This window comes from Equus caballus, chromosome 9 (genome assembly GCF_041296265.1).
Source record: "Equus caballus isolate H_3958 breed thoroughbred chromosome 9, TB-T2T, whole genome shotgun sequence".
In the NCBI taxonomy this organism is placed as follows: Eukaryota; Metazoa; Chordata; class Mammalia; order Perissodactyla; family Equidae; genus Equus; species Equus caballus.
In genome coordinates, this window is record NC_091692.1 from 53250873 (window position 1) to 53270337 (window position 19465).

At 39.0% G+C, this 19465-nt stretch overlaps 1 long non-coding RNA gene across 1 annotated transcript in view; it reads right to left on the bottom strand.

Moving 5' to 3' along the window:
* Window positions 1–19465, bottom strand: part of LOC138915408 (uncharacterized) — an 80461-nt gene that overhangs the window by 39864 nt on the left and 21132 nt on the right. The gene's annotated exons all lie outside the window — the stretch shown is intronic.

Sequence of the window (19465 nt, forward strand, 5' to 3'; positions counted from 1 at the left end):
ATAGCTGCATTCTGACAGTAACTAACCATTGCCCTGAGTGACAGCAAAGAAAGTCAAGAGCCTTGAGGCTAAAAGAGATCAGTGAATGTGATCTCCAATCACGTACTCAGCCAAAAAGGATTCCTCCCGGGGTTATTCTAATGCTTTCTCTATCAGGGGCCAATTGGCATGTGTAATTGCACAGATGCATTGTTGGGACATAATAGATACATTATAGGGACCTAGCATCTATAAAGTGATGGCAAATTTAGTGACTTCATTTATTTTGCTGTTATATCGAAATAGCATCAAATAATCTAACAGTAAAAAGTAACCTACTTTATTAGTAGAGTGGCAAATTTCTGCATAATGAGAGCAAATTAGTGATTACGAAGAAAAGGTCTGCTTCCATTTTATTGACAGTTTTCTTTAATAATGATATTCACAAGCAGTTAGTCTTTCTCAATTTTTTTTCCTTAAGAGTAAAGAAGAAGGTGAGGATTTTCTAACTGAGTGCTAACTTTTGTACTTTTGGAAATGTTATTTACAAGTGAGAAATTTGGAAAAGCGAAATTAGAGTACATATCCAAACTGAAAAATCCACACAACAAAAGTTAAAACAAAAAATACATTCAACTCTATTTCATCATAAGTCATTGCCTTTAAATATTAAAAAGCTGTGATTTTTCCATTACACACACAGAGATACACACACAAATTATCATTAATGAACAACACTTAATTATCTGATCTATGAAATAATTGAGCTATTAATAGATTATGGAAATATAATTGCATTTGTCAGCTTTCTGATGTGCAAACCTGACCTTTATAATCATTTCTATATCAAATTCTTTAGTATTAGTTATTAGTTTTTTAATCACTCATATATTTAAAGTAACTACAGAAAACCAATCTAAATGAACCATTTTTCCATTTCAATCCTTTGTAAATTCATTTCTGAGATAATTGTACTCTCTTTGAAGCTTTTTTATCCTGATTCTCCACATGCTGACCTATGATGTCAAAATCCACCAAGAGGGGACTCCTCTAGACCAAGCTTTCCTGAAATGTGCTCCATAAGACGTTATTAGATGTTCTGAATTCAAACACATTTCAGAAAAGTTGGATTAAATAACATTGAGTAGGTTCCTTTACTCCACTGATCTTTAGAACTTTTATTATTATAAATGCTTGTTGTGAATGTCTAAGACATGAGTACTTTAGATGATGCTTCCCAAGGATAGTGTTCATGGAACTTTTTCTCATTGAGCATTTAAGGGATTAGATTGATTTGAGACCCATTAATTGCCAGGAAGTTTTTTTTTTTTTTGTGCTTTTTCTCCCCAAATCACCCCAGTACATAGCTGTATATTTTAGTTGTGGGTCCTTCTAGTTGTGGCATGTGAGGCACCACCTCAACATGGCCTGAGGAGCGGTGCCACGTCTCTGCCCAGGATCCAAACTGCTGAAACCCTGGGCTACCGAAGTGGAGTGCACAAACTCAACCACTCAGCCACAGGCCGGCCCCTGCCAGGAATTTTTAAAGTGACATCTTAGATAACTAGAACTAACTACAGGAGAGCTCCATGCCTGGTTAATAGGAACAGTAACCAACGACCAGAGTATAGATCACAAATAACTTAGTGACATACTGTGAGGGAAAATGGAGGGTTTTTTTTTTCTTTTAATTTTAGTACAGGCACTTCACAATAAGAATGCCCAAACAGCAAATAAACACATGAAAAAGTACAGAAAGGAAATGTCCATCAAGAGTAGAATTGAGAAATAAGCTGTGGTATGTTCAAATAATGAAATACTATAAAATAAAAACAAATCAACTATAGCTTCACAAAACAATATGAATAATCTAAAAAACAATCTTCAGCGGAAAAAAAGACAATATTATATATTTATAATTCCATTTATGCAAAATTCAAAACTCAGGAAAACTAACCTTTTTGTTGGCGGCAAGGATGCCTGCTTAGGTGTTAAAACCATAAAGAAAAGCAAAACATAGTTCCCATGAGAGGCAAGCCTGTGGGCAACTGTGGCGGGCAGGGAGGGAGGGGATGGCGATTGGGAGAGCCACTTTAGGTACTGAGGACGGGGATCTCGGCTGCTGGAAATGCTCTATTTCTTTTCCTGAGTTACAGCTACTGGGTGTTTTCATTGATATAAATCTTAGAGCTGTACATTTGTGTTTTGTACTTTTTTCCAAGAAAGAAGGAAGGAGTTAATTTGGGTTGTTTTGAGGTTAGTAGGTTCAAAACTTAGATGCAAAAAAATTTGCTTTTTTATAAAACCACTTTTGGAAAATCTGCGGTATCTCTGTCGATGACCGTGTTACGTATGGCAACGAGGGGCACATAAAGCACCTTTATGTGTCAGACTGTTAAATTTCAGTTCCCTTCATAAAAGATTAACGTATGTAATGACACTTACAAAGCTCCAAACTATACAAAGATAAATGGTTATTCTCCATCTACATCTCTTTTGTCTCTACAATTACTACCTTTGGAGCACTGATAACGAGCAGCCTCTACAAGAAGGGTATCAGGTTGTCAAGAGGATTTCCAAAGTGACCCCAAAGGAAGGGTGGTCACAATCTTGGAAGGTTAACATCTGCCTTTGCACTCAGTTACTCTACAAAATACCATAAATTGCAGCAAGGGGGAAAAAGTAATGAGAAGTTATCAACAACTTTAGAATAAAATAATAAAAATTAAAGGCAAGGTTAGAATAAGACTTCAGGGTTTGTTGATGAATCAGTGTCTAAGAAATTTTTCTGTGTTCCAGAAGGCCACCCCCAACCTTCTCGCCAGACTCCTACAACTAAAATCACGTTTCTTAATTCATCCTTTTTAAATATTTGGGTCATGTCTAATCTCCATCTTGGATGTAAGAAACCAGAGGCCCCTGCGTAATTTTCACAGAATCAAATGGCATGTCTTTTATGGAGTGGAAGCCGGGATTAATGACCTTTAATTTGAACTCAGATTAACCTTAACTCCCCATGAGGGTAAAGTCTGGATGGAGACAGTTTCCTAAACATATTTTAGTGATTTCATGCTGATGTGCTATTGCTGCTAATGATGATGGTGATAAGATCTTTTCTTGAAAAACATTTTAAAACTATTTATTGAGTGCTTACCAAATGCTAGGCACTTGACTGATCCCTTTACTTAAATTATCCCATCGTCTTTATAAAAACCCTGTGAAGTGGGTTTTACACCCCATTTTACAGGAGACAATTTTATCTAACTTAAACTATTAATATGGAAAAGTTCTAAGATGCCAGGAATAAAGAAACAAACACTCACAGTTGAGTTCATATAACTCTGTTATGTAATGTTGAGGTAGCATTGAAAGGCCTGGCACTGTTCGCAACAAACCCAATATGTTGCTTCTCAAACTGCAGTCCTTAGATCACTTGTATTAAAATTATCTGGGGGAACTGGGAACACACAGATTCGAAGGTTCTAGCTCAGACTTACTGAAGCAGAAGCTCTAGGGGAAACACCTAAGAATCTGCATTTTCAGCAAGTTTCCTTGGGTGAGGTGCTTCACATGCAAGCTGAAATTTGAGCACCTGCACAACAGTGGTAATGAAACTGTTACACAATAAAACCCCGAACAGCAGCTGCTGCAAAGAGGGAAAGTTTAATGTTGCTTCACAGAAAGCATTATAACTTCTATCACCAGAACAATAGATGAGGGTTGTTGTTTTTAATATCAGATTCAATCTAAAAGTCTTTTTTCTGGTCCAAAGCTTATTCCCATTGCTGGATCAGTGTTCAGGAGAGAAACGAAAGAAATACAGAGACAGAGCTAACTTGCCACTCAAAAAGAGACTGAGACTAGATTTTTGCTGACTATACTGAAATACAACTTTCTTGAGAATAGTTAATGGAGATACTTTCTAGTGAAATAGAATCTTTGATCAAATACTGGCTGATCTCAGCTTAAAATTAAAGGCACGTGGGGCCAGCCCAGTGGCATAGTGGTTAAGTCTGTGTGCTCCGCTTTGGCGGCCAAGAGTTTATGGTTCTGATCCCAGGGACAGGCCTACACACGACTCATCAAGCCATGCTGTGGCAGTGTCCCACATACAAAATAGAGGAAGATTGTCACAAATGTTAGCTTAGGTACAATCTTCCTCACCACAAAAAACAAAAAATTAAAGACACGAAAACTCTCAGTCTTTCATCACCTGGTAAGGGACACAGATAGTTATAGTGTTCAGGTACTGCCCTTGAGAACCCCTGGGTAAAATTTTCACCTGTTCCTAATGATGAAGCTCAGCAGTTAATTCCAGAGCCACGCTGTATTTTTTGTATTTGCTGTGCATAATTAATTATGCTGAAGTTAAATGTTTACTAAATGTACATAGTTCTTATTCTAGTGTGGGTTATGGGAATCCACAATCCTTTTTTGTCACCTTCCTAAAGTCTATATTTAGAGACCCCTTTAAATGTTCCTGGTGAACGTAAGTGGGCCATTTACATCCCAGTTACCAGCTGTATTCCAGGCCCTGACAATCAAGCAGGTAGAGTAAGTCAGCAGCATCTTAAGAGAATGGTTTCCTACCCTGTATTATTTCTCCCTATACTATCCTCTTTTTTGCCAACAGGTCTCATCAGGCTACAATTTAATATGAGGATAGAGTGAAAGGAGTAGTTTTTTTCAAATTTAGTGAAGAGTTTTGTGACTTAATTCCGTTATATTTCTTAAGCTCTGAATTGTATTTATAGTACACTTGATTCCTCACCCACTGGATGTAATAAAACAGCTGTGTTACAAACTACAAAAACATTGTGCTATTTGGGAACCAGATAGTGGGGATGGTTGCACAACATTGTGGATGTACCTGATGCCACTGAATTGTATACTTTAATATGGTTAAATTAGTAAATTTTGTTTTTGTGCGTTTCACCACAATAAAAAATTAATTCAGACATGTAAAAGGCAAATTGGAACCTGCTTCTGATGGCTTCCAGCTTGATCTCTACGTAGTGGGTGTGTGTGTGTGGGGGGGGGGGGGGTGTTACTTAGCTCTTCATCCTTGTTTTCTTGATTTTTATCAGATTATCAACCTGATAATCTTGATTTTTATCAGATTATAAACCTGACATTTATATGTATCATGACAAATAAATAAATGTCTACCTGTGTTTCCTTTTGTTCATAAAGTAAATACCCATTGAGCCTTACTGAAAAGGCGCCACTGTGCTAGGCTCTACTCTAAAGGCAAAGATGAGTCAACAAGGCCCTGCTGTCCTGGGATGGCCTCCAATCAACTGAGTACAAAGAACATAGTTGAGTGCCTTCTACATGCCAGGCACTGCCCAGGTGGAAGGGAAATATAAAGTGTAGTAGTAAGACATCCCAGTTTTCTTGGTGAGTTCAGAGTCTGGTGTGGGGAGATGATATAACACACATTCTAACAGAGCAGGAGCGAAGGCCTTTGAAAACACAGGCAGTAGAGGGAAAAGTCATGAATGAGACTGATTTCAAGGCATCACGACTTATGCCGGGAAGTGCATTTAGTATGAAAATGTTCATGGCTTTAGGGGAACCTGGCCTTCAACAGCTTTAGGCACTACTCTAATCACACAGAACTGATTTATACAGCCCCTGGGAAAATGCAAGCATGCTGCTCAGATTTGGTCACCAGATTATAGTTATAACTAATCCAGTTAGCACAGTCACAGTTTTTCGACTTTTCCATATATTCAAGAATTAAACCCCAGGGCTGAGGCGAATCCAGGACTTCTACATGCCAAGCCACTAATACGTCTAGCTTGTGACCTTGGATGAGTCATTTCACTTTTCTGAGTTCTAAAACAATGGTATTAGATGCTGCAAAGATCATGTCTATCTCTGTTGTGATTTCTTTTATTTTTCCTTGTGGCCCAATACTTTAGATATGAGAACTTAGAGAAACACTTGATAAAGCTAAATGTTTCTTTAATAAAAAAAATCAGCAGTGCTGCATCTGGAAACTTGAGTGCCAAGGGATAAGTGGTAGCTAATAATTAATAAAAAGTGGTTGTGAAGCATTTTGCAAATATAAAATGCCAGATAATTTATAAATATTTAAATAGTTATTAAATTGAATATGAATATTACACAGATACCATTTTGATTTCCTACGCCACTTCATTGCCTCAGAGTGCTTCACTGGTATTAATTATGTTACTGTTGATAATATAGCTGTTAATTGTATGGTTTCTTGAGGGGTATACCCTAGGTAATGAGGAGAGGGGAAATTGGGGTGAATAAATTAGTTGTATGATTTTATTACAGGAAAGTAATATTCTTTTCTGTTACAATGTAGTTGAGGTTGCAGTCAATTAAGTGCCTGGTTCGTAAGGTTCTGTTTTCGTTTAGATCTGGTTTTGACTTTGCTTCTTGTGATCTTAAAACTCCCCCATGTCACATGTCATCGTTTTATTCATCTTTGCATTCCTCCAAAGTTTCTTAGTCCGATGTCTACTTAACCAGTGTCTACATTGCTTTAAAAAAATGCTAAACCTTGAAGGGGAAGCAAGGTAACACAGTAAATGCTCACCAATCTCAGTGGCCCCACCTCATAGTTTAGGCAAGGCTCACACCCTTGCAAGTAGGCATAATTGTCCCACTTGGGAGATGAAGAAACTGAGACTGTGGCAGGCTGACGAGACTACTAAATGTATCCACCTAGCAAATGATGGATGCAAACTCTATTCAGTGCCAAACAGCCTGCCTTTTCTCATTACCTAATACCATCTCCATAGAAACATATCAATTAATAAAAAGGCGGAATTGTTTGGGACAGAAATTTGTAAGGAATTATTACATTTTTAAAAAATCATTCTTAATTGAGGGTTAGAAAAGGCTTTGGAAGCACAACTAAGGAGAAATGAAAAAAGAGTAGAAGAAGCAGCAATGAAGGAGAAGAGAGGGAAACAATAGATAGACCCAGAAAAGCAAGAAAACATTTAAATAAAAGTAATGCTATGAACACTTTGTAGAAAAGAAGACAGACCAGAACTCACAGAGCACCTCAAGGTAGTAGCATGTAGGGCGGAGGGAGAGGATCAGGAATAGAATTCACCTAATACCCTGTGGGCTTTGTTGTGGAGGTGTGGTGGAGTCTATAAGCAAAACCAGGAAGCAAGCACAGGAGAAAGTAATTGGCTTTGCTGATAAGAGGCAAGGAAGAGAGCTGGCTGCAGGTGGGCCCAGTGATAAGCAGAATGCGTGACACTGGGAAGACTTGATTGGAATAGTTTAATAAAAGCATTTGACTGTTGCTAATTAGAAGCTAAAAGTAAAATATGATTCTGCTGCTAATTTTGTATCCAAGTAGAATTATCCTGTGATTAGGCTAATAGAATGGCATTGAAAATCTGTAGGCACTGCATTGGAGACTCACTATCTTGCAAGCAGCTGAACAGAAGCAGTAAAGCACCACTATCTGTACCTTACCTGGCCCATGAGAGGTTCATGCACAAACATGCTTGTGTGGAGGCAGCTCGAGAAGGGGAATAGAGGATTCCCAAGGTGCACAGCAAGAGGGTGCAAACTTCACAACCCAAGCCCCAAAGAATTCTTAGTCTGCTGGGAATTATGTTTACCTCTGGATGTGCAATACCCAGAGGGACTTTTAAGTGAGTCTACTGTAGGGGAGGAAGAGATTTCCTGTACCCTCTCTGGGTTTGTCTGGCCAGAGAATGAATTAAATTCACATGAGACAGAATAAAAGGAGAAAATTAAACAAAGCTTTATAACATGTACACATGGGAGAGGCTCAGGCAAGTTGAGCAACTCACCAAAATGGCTGAAGCCCCCACCTTAAATATCGTCTTCAGCTAACGACAAAGGAGGTTGTTGGGGGTAGGGGGAGTCAGTTACAGGAGGTTGCCAGAAATAGGAATAAGATTATTATGCAGATTTAAGTCCTTGCCTTTGGTATTGATTAAGAGTTTCTAGAGATAAAGTCATTCCCCTCTTCTTCCTGGTACAGAGAGGGAGGGACCTTTACAAATGGAGATTTCCCTTACAGTGTAAATGTCTCTTAACAAAAGGCAAGCAAGTTCCTCTCCTCAGAGCCTCCTTCCCTGCCCCAGTTTATCAAAAGCAGCCAGCCCAATAATCCTCATGCCAAAGAGACATATCTTGGGGTGGCCAATTCTAGGCCCCCACACTACAAATAATTCTTCCACAACCTGCCAAGTGTCTTGCCCTGCAGGAATCTTGTGCCTGTTAGAAAGAGCCTTCTGGAGTAGCAGCTTCGGAACAAATGCCTTCTGTGAGATGAAGCCCTAGTGTTTGCAACCAGGAAGGTCCTGCTGGAGCTCTCTCTTACCAAAGTCAGCCTCCTCTGAAACTCCAGTGAGCAAGACAGGAGGAGAGAATTCAACAGCATAGAGAGAAATTAGTGTCCAAGAGCACACATAAATGGTCCAACCTGCCCAAAGAAACAAGTAGACATTCTCTTATATTCTCTACACCATTATAGTTCTCTCTCCCACTGACTCTGCCACCTCTCTTCTGCACTCTCCACCCTGGGACTTGGATTAAAGGCTGATTTATATCTGTTGTGTGTCCCAATTTCCCATGAGTATATGAATGAATTTACAACAAAGGAGCTCTCCTTTATTTCCATGAAACGTGATGCATGGTGTCACTCAGCAGCTAGTGATATGTGGGCTGGCAACAGTAGGGTATTGCCTTTTGAAATACTCTGTGAACAATCCATATTTAACTGTTCTTCCTATTCAAATTAATTCAGATACTGAAATTACATTGCAGAACATCTTAAAGCACCATGCAAGCTAAGATGGGAACCTGGTAGAAAAAAACCACAGCCTTTTCTTTGAAACAAAAACTGTTTAACTGGTACTTAAAGTAAGATTAACATGATACAGACCACACCCAACCTGCTGGAAGGACCTCGGCCTCCTGATGCCTTATATAATGATAGCTGGTTCCCAGCTTCCTTTTCCAACCATGCTAACATCATCCTAATTTCCGCTGTAGTAGTTGAATCTGCATGCATGAATTAACTCTGTTTTCTTACCCTGAGGTAATGATACTTGCTCGATTTGGAAATACCAAAGTGAAGACCTTCTCACCCATTAAACAAATAAGATTGAATTTCTTCCGTTTTCACATCTCAAGAAAACTTCCCATTTTTTTTAAGTCGGAGGATCTGATGATTGGCTCAAATTTCTTTAGCTCAAGTTCACTTACAACAGAGCAACAGAGATGAGCAACATGCAAGGACCATACTCAAACTCTTGACTTGTTTTGACGAGGAACTAAATCTTTTAGTCTCTGTAATAGTCTGATGCTGATTTTTACTTTGTATATTTTGCAGCGTAATTGAGAAGAAACTGATTTGGTTAATCACAGGGGTGAAGTTGCTTGGCAAATGTTTATTGAATGAATGAGTGAATGAATGAATGACTATAATGCATGCACATAATAAATGTTAAAATAATACAAATTCAAATGAGTATTGTTCGACCTAATTCTCTTTTTCCATCTTATACAAGTAATAGTTGTAACATTTACCAGTTTTTTTGTAAATGAGCATTCTTCTAGATATTTACTGATATATATATATAAGGAAGGCAAAGTAATGGTCCCCCAAAGATGTCCATGTCCTAATCCTTGGACTCTGAATATATTACCTTATATGGTAATAGGGACTTTGCAACTGTGATTAAATCAAGGATTTTGAGGTGAGGGGATTATCCCAGATTATCCCAGATTACCCGGGTCTGCCCAATTGATCACAGGGGTCCTTATAAGTGAAAGAAGGAGGCAGGAGAGCCAGAGTAATAAGAGAAATCTGAAGATGCTACACCGCTGGCTTTGAAGATGGAGGAGGAACAATAAGTCAAGGAATGCAGGCAGCCTCAAGAAACCAGAAGAGGCAAAGAAATGGATTCTTCCCTAGAGCCTCCAGAGAACACAGCCCTGCTGACACCTTGATTTTAGCTCATAAGACCCATTCATATTGCTGACCTCTGGAACTGTAAAATAACATATGTGTGTTGTTTTAAGTCACTAAATTTGTGATAATTTGTTACACTAGCAATAGGAAACTAATACAGTGAGTATATAACAATCTAAATTATCCATCACAGGGATAATTCAATGACCATCACCTATCCTAGGTTCAGGCCAGTTAAATACAATAAAAATTGGAGAATGAGGAAGAAAAGAATATTCATAGTGCTTACTCTGTGGTATATAATAAACCCTTTCCTGGGGCATTAACCCACTTGACTCTAAACAGCATACGATTTTACAGGTGAAGAGACTGAAGTGTAGCAGGCTTAAATGACTTGCCCAGGATTATACGGTAATAGGTGGCAAAGCTAGAAGTCTGGCTCTCAACCTGTCATATATTAACCTCGAACATATGATATATGACCCATTGTGCTAACTTTTTTTTATCAGGAGTGGTCAATCAACTGCAGCCTATTTGTATGGCATGTAGATTGCTTGCTCTTATTAAGGTTCCCTCCATTCTGTCACAATCATCTCTGAAACTTTCTCACTGCTGACAATCATTCTTGTCCTTAATCACTTTGCTAGAGATGGTGCATTCACGACCATGGAGAAAAATCGGGGGCGGCATAAGGGTTCTATCTTGTCCTTATACTATGGAATGTTTGCTAAAGCTGTCACACGAAAAATGACTTAGTAAAGTCCTAATTCAGTGGAGGGCTGTATGCCCAGTTATTGAAACAAAAGTTAGGGTGGACAAAATTAGGTTGCAGACACAAATCTGAGTTAGAACATAGTAAACATTAAACAAACAAACAAAAACCAATAGGTTAGAGGAATGAATGAGTGTTCAATTAATCCTTCACTTGATTATAAGGTCCTTCGTGGTAAGGATTATGTTTAAATTCAATTTTAAGTCTCCAGAATCTAGTGCAGTTCATTGGACTTAGTAGAAGTTGATTAAATGTTCATTGATGGACTATATCATCCAGAAAAATACATCATGGATGTTGTTTCATTGCTCAGGAGCCTCTTTTAAAGGCTTTGGGATTTCTTCCCACCAGTCTTGGAAATATAGCTCTATGACTCTCTCAATTGAGAGTCTGAAGGTTTGCAAACCTACTTCTGCAATTTTCTTTCTTACCAGCAAGAGAATGTTAGCTTTCCTGCATAGCTTAGTGTTGCTTCATCAGAATCTTCTAGAACATAGCAGACTGCTCAGTTTGTTTTTAAAGGAGCAACAAACAAACTAGGAAAAAACACGATCCATGATAGACATAGCCAGTGTCCCAGGATTCAGAAAAACAAAGCAACCCCAGGATACTGAACCAGAAATGACTAGAAGAATGGACCTCTAAAACAAGCTCTTTATTACAAATACCTATAAGTTAACAAAAATTACTTACAGAAAATTAACAGAGATCTCAAACTTAACGCTTCTTTTAGGTAAAATAGACATAACATTCAAACCCTCAGAATGTATACAAGTGTTTAAGAATGAGTAGGCAACCATACTAGATCCTGCTCTTAGCTGAACTTTATGTCAACCAGGGAGAATTTTCTAAAAGTAAATGTCTTAACTATCCCTGATTTAAGATCAACAAAAACAACCTGTGCTACCAGCTGGTAAGGAAAAAGTTCCACAGTTAAGACATAGAGCTGAGGTCAAATCTCTGAAAAGTCTTCCTCCTGTCCACACTTTGCTTGAAGGAGTCCCTCCCATGGCTGGACCTAGGTTAACACTGAGCAAACCAGTGGGCCTGAGAGACTGAAGATAGGGAGTTTGATGTCTCAGAGGGGATCCACCAATTGCAAGGAGGGATGGCAAACCAGAGTCAAAAGATGGAATTGTAGAGAGCAGGACGAGGGTGGGCAAAGCCCACTGAATTCTTCCTGCTCCGCAATATTCATCTTCCTCCTAGATTTTCTCTTCCAATTTCAGTCCTATTGTCTTTCTTCTTCCATTCAACCTTTCTAATCCACTCCCCTTCTTTTCACTTTTTCTCTTTTTCTCCTTTATTTCCTATATAATTTTTTTCAAACTTCTTCTTTCTTCCTTCTTAACTGGCCAAAACAAGACGGTGAAGTATATTCCATATGTTTGTGGAATACAATTTTAAGTTCTTTCCTTTTCATTTTGTTAATGAGCAAGTTGGATATTGCAATATTGTGATTTAGAAGAAATATATTTTGGTCATCTGAATGAACAAATATATATTTCTTATATATATTTGGTCTTTGCCCATATTTACTGATTCACAGCTCCCAAAACCCTTGGAATTTCAAAAGTGTATTGAATAATAAAAGTGTCATTTGCTATGTTAATGCAGTGACTTTTGAAAAGAACCCAAAGATGGGAGCTGGTTGCCAATGGAGCCAACCATTTAATTAGAGGGCTGGAATTCTCAGTCCCACTCCCCTGACCTTGAGAGGAGAGAGGGGCTAGAGGTTGAATCAGTCTACAACGGCCAATTATTTAATCAATCATGCCTGTGCCTCCATAAAAATCCAAAAGGAGAGGGTTCGGAGACCTTCTGGGTTGGTGAACTTGTGGAGATTTGGGGAGAGCGGCGTGCCTGGAAAGAGCGTGGAAGCTCTGCACTCTTTCCCCATCCCTTGCCCTATGCATCTCTTCCATCCAGCTGTTCCTGAGTTATATCCTTTTATAATAAACTGATGATCTAGTAAGTAAATGTTTCTCTTGAGTTCTGTGAGCCACTCTAGCAAATTAATTGAACCAGAGGAGGGGGTCATAAGAACCTCTTCTCTATAGCCAGTCAATCAGAAGTACAGGTAACAACTTGGGTTTGCAAATTGGCATTCTGAGTTGGAGGGGGTCATTGAAACCTCCAGTCTGTTAGCCATTACCAGCAGAAGCACAGGTAACCACCTGGGCTTGTGAGTGGTGTCTGAAGTGGAGGCGGGGCAGTCTTATAGACTAACCCTTACCTTGTGTAGTCTGATGCTGTCTCCAGGTAGATAGGGTCAGAACACCCTACTTATGTCAGAGAATTGTTTGTTGGTGTGGGTGGAACCCTCCCCGACTCAGGTTGGAACTGGGTCCAGGAACCCTTTTAAGACATTATATGTATATTGTGGGGGACTATAATTGGCCACCCCAAGATACATCTCTTTGCCATGAGGATTATTTTGGGCTGGTTACTTTTAAAAACTTCAGACATGAGGGGCCAGCCCAGTGGCACAGGTGTTTAAGTTCGCATGTTCTGCTTTGGCAGCCCAGGGTTCGCTGGCTCGGATCCTGGGTGTGGACCTAGGCACTGCTTGGCAAGCCATGCTGTGGCGGGGGTCCCACATAAAGTAGAGGAGGATGGGCATGGACATTAGCTCAGGGTGGTGGTGGATGTTAGCTCAGGGCTAAGCGTCCTCAAAAAAAAAAAAGAAAAAAGAAAGAAAAAAACTGCAGACATGAGAGAAACTCTGAGAAGTAGAAGTTACCCTTTGTTAAGAGACATTTACATTTGTAAAGGAAATCTCCATCTTTAAAGGTATCTCTGTACCAGGAAGAAGGGGTATGACCTTGTAGGGGATGGGAATTGGCCACCCCAAGATATGTCTCTTTGGCATGAGGATTATTTTAGCCTGGTTACTTTTAAAAACTGCAGATGGGAAGGAGGCTCAGGAGTAGAATTTACTTACCGTTTAATAAGAGGCATTTACATTGCAAAGGAAATCTCCATCTGTAAAGGTGTTTCCCTCTCTGTACCAGGAAGAGTTGGCACAGATGACCTTATCTCTAGAAACTCTTAATCAATGCCAAAGGCAAGGACTTAAATCTGCATTTGTTTACTATACTTGTGTGGTAATCTCCCATGATCGACTCCCCCTCTACTCCCAACATCCTCCTTTGTCTTTAGCTGAAGATGATATTTAAGGTGGTGGCTTCAGCCATTTTGGCGAGTTGCTCACCTTGCCTGGGCTCCTCCCATGTGTAAATGTTATAAAGCTTTGTTTAATTTTCTCCTGTTATTCTGTCTCATGTGAATTTAATTCATTCTCCGGCCAGAAGGACGCAGAATGAGTAGAGGAAATGTCTTCCTCCTCTACAACCTTATCTCTAGAAACTCTTATCAGGCAAGGACTTAAGTCTGCATAATAACATTACTTTTATTTACGTTGCTTTTCTGGTAATATCCCATAACTAACTCCCCCCACCCCCAACATCCTCCTTTGTCTTTAGCTGAAGATGATATTTAAGGTGGTGGCTTCAGCCATTTTGGCAAGTTGCTCACCTTGCCTGGGCCTCTCCCATGTGTACATGTTATAAAGCTTTGTTTAATTTTCTCCTGTTATTCTGTCCCATGTGAATTTAATTCATTGTCTGGCCAGAAGGACGCAGACTGAGTAGAGGAAATGTCTTCCTCCTGTACAATATTTTTCCTCTCTAATGTTAGTTCATTGTAAGTTCATTCATATTTTTCTGTAGGTTGTTCTTCTATGACAGGGTTTGCCATCCCTCAGTTGACAGATCCTCTAGTGTGCCTGCTTTTCTTTATTTCCTTCATTGACATAGGTGTAATTAAGTGGCCCCATATTTCAGGGGGAGAAGCAAAATGTGGCCAAGAAAACTGCTCTTCGAAAAAGAACAGTTATTCTGCCAAAATGCACAAACAGCAATTGGAAATTTTGTTTGGGGACCTAGATTTAACTTCTCACTGTGACACTGATTGAGCGTAAAGGTAAGAGGTATTTTACCAGTGTGTTTTTCCTTTAAAACAACCTTCAGTGTCTAATGCTAATGTGAAAATACAATACACATTTTTAACTCCATTTAGATTTTTGTCACTGACAAAAATAGGAAACTCATTGATGCCCGAAAATATCTCCTTGTGATTCAGGTAATATCATCTAGGACGAGTCGGTATGAATTTCAAACTCTTGAAAGTGTTAAAGAAAAAGACCCCTCTAATTCCAAAGGGAATGAAGAAAATATGAATAAATCATAATGTTCTGATGTTAAGATATTACTAGAGGTCAAGTGAACTTCAAGCTATGTAGCAATTTCTTATCTGGGTATTTTAGTAGAATTTCATTTCTCTTAAGAAGGAGAAAAAATTTTGCATCTTGTATTATTTTCAGATGAGGGATACTCATTTGAATTAATATCAAGAGGCATCCCACGCAGAATTTTAAAAAATCATCAATCTGCCATCTTATCCACATTATTTTGTACCTTCAGGCTCTTGATGTAGTTTTTATGAACAGGATTCAAATAAATTGGCTCTTTTTCCTTGGTGGTTTCTTTAATTACTTTGTTATTATCCGAGGAACTGGTTTAATTTAAATGAACACTGTGTTCCTGCTACTACTATCCAGAGAAAACAGACTCAGAACATGCTGTTTTGTAGTTAAAGTGTATTTCTCTGCATGAGGATGCCAGAACCCACAGTTGAAAGGCATCTTCCTATTTCATATAAAGAGCAAATCCAACCTACCTTGTGAAATCAATGACTTCCCCAAAACTCCTATTCATTTCACTAGGTACAAAGAATAAATAGTAAACACAAAGTAATGACTTGCTTTAAATAAATCTGACAGTATTTCATTCAAGCCAAGCAAACCAGCAAATCTATGTGGTTCTTTTCCTCCCAAACATCTTTATAAGAAGTACATTTTAAAACTAATTAGGGGTTGAAGTTATCATGGGTGATTCAATGCACTCCCCCCACAATTTCCCAGATTTTGACATTAGACAAAGTCTTTATTTAACATTTATTTGAAACTGAGATGTTTGCAAAGGTGCAGGATTCCCTCTTCTCTTTGCAGCTTCCATCCAAAGAAAGTATAGCATAAATTTCAGAGGAACCCCCCCCAAATATATATATATATATACACACACACAAACATTAAGATGCCATAAAGTATTTTACAGACACCATGAAAATATAAAATTGTATTTCATTTCCTGCAATAGTTAGAGTTTTCAATCCCAGCTCCATCTCTAACTAAAGCCATGTGTGAGAAAAGCAAGTTTAATCTTTGGAAACATTCTATTTTGGACTATTGCATTTGTGATGTTACAAGCAGAATGGAGAGCAGACCTGCCCATCTAGCAAGGGATGAGAGGAAATGCAGCACTTGGGCGAAGTGGCGGGAACAGGGGTTCTCTGCCTGTGAACAAACAGCAAACTCATACTTTGTTTCATTTTACACCTTTCCCCTGAGAGTTTACATTCTGTCATACAATAGCCTTCCTTTTTTAAATGTGCAAACAAGTAAGCTGAAAGGTGATCCTTTGCCAGAGGTGACAGCAAAGCCTGTGGCACCAGGAGAGTTGGTATATACCCTTAAAATTGTGGCATAGAATATATATGGCTATGGGAGAGGAGAAACATTGTCAATAATTGTATGTTTCAAGGTCAAACTAGAATTGCTGCCTTTGAAATCAAATACACCTAGATTTAAATTTCATTTCCCCTGTTGCTATGCAAGCTTAGCTCATTTAAACCTCAGTTTCCTCATTTCTAAAATGGGGATATAAATAATGCCTACCTCTTTGGTTGGTATTGTGGGAACTCAGTGTGAAAAAGCACGTGAAAAGCTTAGCATGGCTCCTCGCATATAATGCTCAATATCATCATCATTACTAAAACTGGCTGAGAAAATTCTTGTGATCCCCTGAAGCAGACCATCTGCTATCATCTTAGGCATCTATTACCCCTAGATACTGTTTCTCAAAATGCAGTTCTTAGACTACCTGCATCAGACTCTCTTACGGTGCTTGTAAAAAGTGCAAATTCCTGGGCTCCACCCCAGACAAAGAATCTCTGGGTGTTAAGCTGGGCGTCTCCATTTTAACAAATTTACTAAGTTTGAAAACCACTGCCCTAAATGAGGTCACTTCTTAGCTCATCCTTCAAAGCATGTGACCGTGACACCAAGGCACTTGACTCAGATAGCTACAGTCATTATGGAGACCTGCTGAGCCCCTTTTTACACAGGTACTTATTCAAGTACAGAGTTAATGAGAAAGTGGTGTTAATGGAACAAACTCGACTAAAGTACTGTGCCCAGGACCCCCTGTGCATTTCTTTCCCACTGGTCTTTAGCTAGCTCATTTTATGTGCCCACGTCTCTTTCCTTCTTTCTGCTGGTAAATCCCACAAATCCTTCAAATCTCGCTCAAAGGCACTTCTTCAGAGAAAACTTCCTGAAAACTGCCTGACCATATTTCTTTCTCTCATTTTTGATTTCCTACGCCAAATAGCATCTGTGAAAGTCTTATGGCTATTAATAATGCAGTACCTTGTTTGTACTGTTTTCTAAAGCATACATTGTTGCTTGTTCACAGCTCATGCACATCTTTGTGTCTCTGCCTCTCCCATGGGAGTATAAATTTCTTAAAGGTAAATGCTCTGTTAGACTTAGACTTCTCAGTTGTCCTTGAGTACTGAGCACACGGCTGTGAAGTTCATTTTCTGGGAAAGTCTCTTGAATGAGGAGGTGTAGACCATCGTGTACACATTTCAAGCTTTCTTTGCAAAGAATGAGAAATGGAGGCCTTGACATTTCCTCTGATTAATCTTAGCAACACTAAGTAGGACAACCAGATATTATATGCCTCCTGATAGAAGGAAATAGGAAATCTACAGCATCACCTACAGAATATTCTTGTTTAAAAAATTGGACCTGAGTCTAAAGGTCCAATTAAAGTCTGAGTTTCTAGATCTAAGTACCAGTTTACAGGAAATATGAGGGATGGAGTAATAAAATATACTCCACCATACAAAGTCAAGAGTCAAATTCAGAGAGTGGGAAGTGCTGCTGTATACATCGTGAACCAATGGCATAGAATAAAGAGGGAGGAGGAACACTGTTAACAAATACAAGAGATTTTAGAGCCTTACTGTTTGCACTGAATGTGGACCGGGCATTTTAATGAAATGAATAATCACTTTTAAACTTTTGGAGGAGAAAATGGCATACTGGTTATATTTTTACATGCTTGTATCAGTTAGTTATGTATACTGAAATATTTGTAGATTAAATGGATTAGTGTGCTTTAAAATATTCCAGGAAAAAATACAGGAGGATAGACAATGATGCTGGCTTGGTGAGCCCAAGAGTCAAAAGAAAGCTTTCCCGGACTCTCAAGGTCTAGTAGAGGTGCTCTTCTATTCAGAGAGTAGCGTGGGGACAGGAGCCCTCGGCAGTGAAGGGCTACACTGTGTTGAGGGTAGGGCTAATTTTATAAGACATGGGTACGTGACTTATTTTCTACTAGACAAAGGGAAGATGATGTAAAAAGTCATTAAAATGGTATCAGTGCAGGTGGGGTCTGGTTATTGTGTGGTTGTATAACTTTAGCTATGATTAGGGTCATATAGATAGGCATGTAGGCCAGGACACCTTGGGCTTCTGTCCCTGGGGCAGCCTTGATCCACAATACACAATTGGCAAAGTATTGATAACTGTAGAAGCTAGATGATGGTACATGGGGGTTTATTATACTAGTCTCTCTGCTATTGTATATATTTGAGAATAAAAATTTTAAAAATACGTAGGCAGAAAAATACTTCATACTCATCTTTTCAACGGAATGAGAATAGAAATGCTTGTTTTAAAATAAAAGGTCTTACTTTTAAAGCAGGGAGAATTTTTTTTAAGCTACCATTAGGAATGTTTTAAATTTATTATTTATGTATATGTTTATATGCTGACTTGTTCCACAGAGGATTTGAAGAGGAAGTTTTTGGAATGGATATAATTGCTACAGAAAACGTTGCTTATGCATTTGTTCATTTAGGCCACTTGGAGGAGGCTGCAGTACCAGGGCTCTCTGGTTGCACACACAAAAAAGAAGAAGATAATAATCTAAGGGACTTCTCACCTGGATGATTCTCCCATGTCAATCAGGCAAAAGCTTGATTGAACAGATGGGCCTGAAACTGTGCCCTGAAGGCCAGCGACTGCGTCAGAGCAGAGGGCCAAACAACAGAGTCCCGTGCATCCCTGCAGGATCTTTCTTTCTGGTAGAAGCAAGTAAGTGAAGTACAGGCATTAAAGCCCTGGTTGACTGATTAAAAATTTATTCCATTGCTACTTCCAAAGCGAATTTAAAGTGGTGTCACAGAAATATGTTCTCAGGGCCCCCTGCCCCAAATCTGACAGGTGGGTGGGGGGTTGGGGGGTGAGATATGTGGCCACAGGAACGCCTGAACTATGTAAGCACAACTGGAAAGTCAAAATATTTCTATGCACTCCAGAGCACCAGAAAATGTTTCAAATATTGAGAGTTAAGACAAGGTCGAGCTGTTTCCTAAAAGACCAGAATCTAAACTTCATTAGTTTCCCATGCAGCCTGGGAGACAGCTCTGATCAGCTACTGTATTAGAATGAACCATTTGAAATTGCCACTATTTGACCATGTTGACCAAAAAGAATGACAATTTCATGTGGTTCAACTTATATAACTCAATTGTCAGATGAATTATGGGGTGCAAGCTAGAAAGGGGAAGAA